The sequence below is a fragment of the Vigna radiata genome, chromosome 2, assembly GCF_000741045.1.
Source record: "Vigna radiata var. radiata cultivar VC1973A chromosome 2, Vradiata_ver6, whole genome shotgun sequence".
In the NCBI taxonomy this organism is placed as follows: domain Eukaryota; kingdom Viridiplantae; phylum Streptophyta; class Magnoliopsida; order Fabales; family Fabaceae; genus Vigna; species Vigna radiata.
Genome location: NC_028352.1, coordinates 12,630,042 through 12,636,018, shown reverse-complemented (window position 1 = coordinate 12,636,018; position 5,977 = coordinate 12,630,042).

The following is a 5,977-nucleotide window of genomic DNA, read 5'->3' as shown; positions in this document are numbered from 1 at the left end:
AAGAGTCAAGCCAAGACATATGTGCAAGCAATCAAGAGACATATCACACAAGAAAGAATATAAAGTGGCTTAAATCTCACACAGGGTATTTCTGTCACAATTAAATCAACCTCTCAAACATGATAATCATCTTCCAAGCAGAGAAAAGCAAGGATTTCCAACCAATCAGAGTATCAATGAAATGAAAGACACATCTATAACCTAAACAAAGTCCAAAAATCAAGAGTAACAAGTAAAACTGTACACAAGACACAAGAAAAACTACCTAGAAAAGAAAAAATTTAGCGCAGAAAACATAAACTAAGAAAGAAAATAGAAATCTCCCCTAATAGGCCACACTTAAACTACACAGTGTCCTCAATGTGTCACAAGCATAAGATCAATACTCATAATAGTCAACAGATCAAGGACAAGTGCAATTCAAGTGGGAAAAGAGGGAGAAGGGAAAAGGAAACTCCCTTGGTCATGGTGGCAGTTGCCAATTTTGGACTTTCAGGGAGAGGTCTTCTGATAGAGGTCGCACCCCATGCAAAATTTAATGAGCATAAAAGAAATGCAGTATAGCTAGGGAATGGCCCCTAGGTCGTCTCCCAAAGACCAATTTTGTGGTTCGAGAATCGAGTCTAACACGAAAAAGGGCGGGGTTTGAAAAGGTTGTGCAAAAATTAAAGAGCTCAATAAAGACACAGATGAAAACAAACTAATTTAAGCTAGCATGGGAATTAAGCTAATACCATTAAGAACCTTAGACAACATTCAAACATCAAATACTCTTGCAAACAAATTAACAAACACAGTTAAAAATAATTAAACTCCACACTAATTCAAACACATTAAACTCAACCTATTAACTAAATTAATTAAAATCCAAAGAAACAACTAAGCCTAATTTAATCCTAGCAATTTATATGAACCAAGGTGCAACAAATAAAGAAATTGAAAATGAAAATGACCTAAGAAGACCTCTTGTACGTGACCTCACTTGCACCAAAGTCAAACTTCAATTTCACCTTCAATAAGTCACAAAATGTGTTGACTTCTTCTCCACATGTGCATCATTCTCCAAGAAATTAAGCATGTGGCTTCCAAACACTCCAAGACCGTCCTCTCTCTTCAACCATGCAGCAAAGAATTGATTTCAAACTCCAAGGCACACAACTTACATGAACTACCAAGTGGAAATGCCAAAAAATGCTTCAAACCAAAGTGTAAATGAAAGATACTTAAGGTGCTTCTTCCAATGTGCCATGTAAGCCAAGTAAAATGAAAATCAAACACAAAACATCCATTCTCTTGTTCTACTCTCGGCAGATTTGCAAGCTAAAGGCAAGACCAAAAAGGAAACCTTCCTTGAGTCAAAACAAGCATCTTTTATGTTGGTCCAAATCGGGTAAAAACTTTAATGCACCTTCTCTCCTCCTTCCTATCTCCATTTTTGTTTTTCTTTCTCTACCAACACACCATTCATGTTTTCTTCCTCCATACTACAGAAACATAAACCCAAGAGACCAAAGTTCAAATTCCAAATCAACACAAGAACAATAAACTCAAACATATGCTACTTCAACCCAACCAAATCTTCCATTTCTTCAAGCTTCCTTGCAAAAAAATAAAATAATACTTAAGCTATCATTCCAGTTCTGTCCAGCCACCATAACATCAGCAAGATCTGATCCCAACCTTGTTTCAAGCATCAAAACCGAAAAATGCAAGAAAAGAGTTAAACCCACAACACCCACACATCATCTTAAGCTCTCTTCAACCCAAAACTAACATAGAACTCCATTTTTATCATCCAACCAAATAAAATGAGATGAAAACCGAGAGGAACAACAGCAAAGGGAGAGGAAAACAAAATATAAAGTTACTCAAACCCAACATCCAACATGGAAATGCAAAGACAAGCTCCAAAGCTCAAACTCCAAGCATCAAGAACAAGCAAATCGAAGTGGAAATGAATGGTTTTTCACCACTAATAAGCTAAGACAACCAAGAGTAAGTTAAGAGAAGAAGAAAATCTGCATCTTGCTCATTGAAATGGCCAAAACCGAGACACCCAAGTCAAGCTCTCCATGAGAGTGTTCATACATGAAACCCTAAGAGAGAAAAGTTCAAAACATGAAAAAATGAAGTGTGTAAAGGTGCCTAAGAGTGTGTGGTCGGCCATGGCTCCCCAAATACCGAGAGTTTCCTTCCAATCACACAAGAAGCATCATATGTGTTTGTCCAAAAATGGTAAAGACTTAAATGCACCTTCTCTCCTCCTTCCTATCTCTATTTTCGATTTTTCCTCTACCAACACGCACCATTCATGTTTTCTTCCTCCATTCTACCGAAACATACACCCAAGAGACCAAAGCATCAATTTCAAAACAAGTCATGAACAATAAACCCAAACATATGCTACTTCAACCCAACCAAATCTTTCATTTCTTCAAGTTTCTTTGCAGAAACGAAAATAATAACTAAGCTAACAATTCCAGCTTTGTCCAGCCACAATAACAACACCAAACTCTGGTCCCATTCTTGTTTCAAACATCAAAACCAAAAAATGAAAGGAAAGAGTTCAACCCACAACACCCATACATCATCTTAAGCTCTCTTCAACCCAAAACTCACATAGAACTCCATTTTTATCATCCAACCAAGTAAAATGCAAGGAAAACCGTGAGCAACTACTCCAATGGAAGAGGAAAACGAAAGTAAAAAGTTACTCAAACCCAACAACCACCATGGAAATGCAAAGACAAGCTCCAAAGCTCAAGCTTCAAACATCAAGAACAAGCAAATAGAAGTAGAAATAAATGGTTTTTCACCACCAATAAGCTAAGACAACCTAGAGTAAGTTAAGAGAAGAAGAAAATCTACATCTTATTCATGGAAAATGGCCAAAATCCGGAGCACCAAGCATGCTCCCCTTAGCGCATGTTCATACATGAAAACCCTAGGAGAGAAAAGTTCAAAACCATGAGTATCAAGTGTGTCCCTCTGGTGGCTTGGTATTCTCCCTTCTAAAGACCAAGAATCCTCCCCAAGGTGGGGTTCACAACTAATTTAAAACCCTAACCTAAAAGACACATGTCCTACACATGGGTTTTTTACAAAATTACCCCTAAAAGGGTCCAAAACACCTAATTCTAATTAAGGACTTCTAGAAAACGAAATTACAACTTTAATTAGAATCTAAATGACTAAATGTTGAGCTTTTAAATGTGTTACGCCATATCCTAATGCTCCAGATGATGTTTCCACAACTTCCCTGCAACCAGAAATGCGCTTAATCAGCTCAGAAAATCCAAAATTAGCATAATTACAAATTTCCGACCAAATTAAGCAGAATTCGGAAAACAGGGAAATAACAGAAAATTAAACACAATTCCCTGGTTTATTTAAGTGCGATAAACTAAATAAAGTTCAAGAAATAACGACTCATCCGTGATCCACACTGTTGACTGAGTCATGAAAAAACACTTTGAAATTCTTTTCATCTTAAAATCTCATCAAGTACACGTGTACAAAATCTATACAAAGATTTTAGCTTAATCAACTTCATTACTAGTATAGTAGACTGAACTGAACCTTTGTTACAACAAATATAAGTTCATAAAAGTATTTGTGAGCTTTTATTTGGAAATATGTAAAAGTAATCAAAAGCATTTTAACATACATTTCAACACTGCATGTTCCAAATATATTACACATATTCAATCATAGGAACATCCATGCAAAGTAACAAAACATGTTCAATAGAGACAATGTTCAAAACAGTATAGCATATCAATTGAACATGTAGTCCTGGAACATATGTACTGTTATTAAGCAATGTGTTGTCATCATCAAAAACCAGTTTGATATAGAGTTTGTGTTTTCAACAATCTCAACACTTCCTACTTCACTCTCCATCATCTCTCATATATTCAAATTCTTATTTATTTCATATGCTTGTCATATACTTGTTTATCAATTGTTGGGTTCTCATCTTTGCTTTAATGCTTTTATTGTTTAACTCATTCATTAAAAGTTGTTTGTCTTTATCGATATGGGGACGTACGGTAATGTCATGAACTGGTGAGACATTCCTTGATTATGTTAATACCGCCTAGGAATAGGGGTAGGACGGTCAATGGTATTTGCTTCCGATCGCATTGCATTATTAGTTACTAGGGGAGGCTAGGGATAGCAAGCTAGTAATTAATAATAGGCTCTTTTCACCAAGGGATTGGGTTAAGGGTAGACTAGAAAGTTTGCATGACAATTGGATAAATAAGTGAAGTAAATAGATATATGAGAGTGGATAAGATGAAATTGTAAACCCCAACAACACCATTCATCCATAGTTTCTTAAAACCAACTGAATCAACTGCATTTCCATGATTATTTTTGTTCTTTGCATATAACCACCAAATTAATTGTTTTCTCAAGTCTTACGCGATTTGTTTACATGAAAAGTAAGGCCTATGAGTCCTTTGGGAAGAACGGTATTGAGTTTACCAATTATATTACTTGATAACGATCTGGTACACTTGCCAGAGGCTTAACAAGTGGGTGCTTTTGTTACAAGAATTTGACATAGAGATTCGTGATAAAAAGGGAAGTGAGAATTTAATAGTTGATCACTTATCTCGACTATTTAACAAGGAAGTAACGAGCAAGGAGAAGGAAGTGTGGGAGTCCTTTTCAGATGAAACTCTTTTGTATATTCAACAAAGGCCATGGTTTGCTGATATGGCTAATTTTAAAGCTGCAGGTGTTATTCCTGAAGAATTAAATTGGAAACAGAAAAAGAAGTTTTATTCTGATGCTAAGCAGTTTATGTGGGATGATCTGTATTTATTTAAGATCGGAGCCGATAATCTTTTAAGGAGATGCGTAACTAAGGAAGAGGCAAAAGGAATCCTTTGGCATTGTCATGATTCTCCTTATGGAGGACATTATAATGGGGAGCGAACGACTGCAAAGATTCTTCAGTTAGGATTTTATTGGCCTAATTTTGGTTAAAGATGCTCATAATCATGCTAGGAGTTGTGATAAGTGTCAAAGGACAGGAGCTATTTCAAGAAGGCATGAGATGCCGTTACAAGGTATTTTGGAAGTTAAAGTTTTTGATTGTTGGGGTATTGATTTTGTTGGGCCCACTAGTAAAAAATATGGATTTTACAGCGCACATTATGCCACGGCTCACCAGAAACCGTGGCATAATGGTGCGCGGTGGCAGTTTTGTAAATAAATCGAACTTATCTGTCGCGGTTAAGTGGGGAACCGCGGCATATACCCCAGTCAACTATCATCTTTGACTCCACGTCAGCAAAAAAATTTAATAACAGGGGAATATGCCGCGGTTGGTCAGAGAACCGCGACCTATTCCCCTTGCTACCTGCTGACATTCCCCATCAGTCAGCCCCTGCAATAAATTGGCAAGGGGAATAGGCCGCGGTTGGTCAGAGAACCGCGACATATTCCTTGATCTGAGTACATTTTAAAAATTTCAGAGCATATGCCGCGGTTGGACACTGAACCGCGACATATAAGTTAAAAAAATTTCAAAAATGCCATTATGGATTATTTTTTTTAAATGAATAGGCTGCGGTTAAGTGTAGAACCGCGACAAATGCTCTTCTGAAGGTTAAAAAAAGATTGAACAGTTTCATCTTCTCCACGCTTCAGAATACGAATTCGCATTCTCCTCCGCTGCACCGCTGCCATTGCTTCGTTCTGCTGCAAGCCATTCTCTTTGTCCGCCGTTCTGCAGCGCCGCACCTCTGCTTCTACGCCGGACTCCAGTTTCTCCGTCGCGTCCCTTTTCTCCGCCAAGCCCCTTTTCTCCGCCGGACTCCAGTTTCTCTGCCGCGCCAAAACCTAGTGTGGAACTAACCTGGTTTGATTTCAATATATGCTGTGATCAAATATTCTTGCTTGATTTCTGAATTCGTGCTTGTGATCAAATATTTTTGGAATTGATTTGTATTGGTTTTTATTT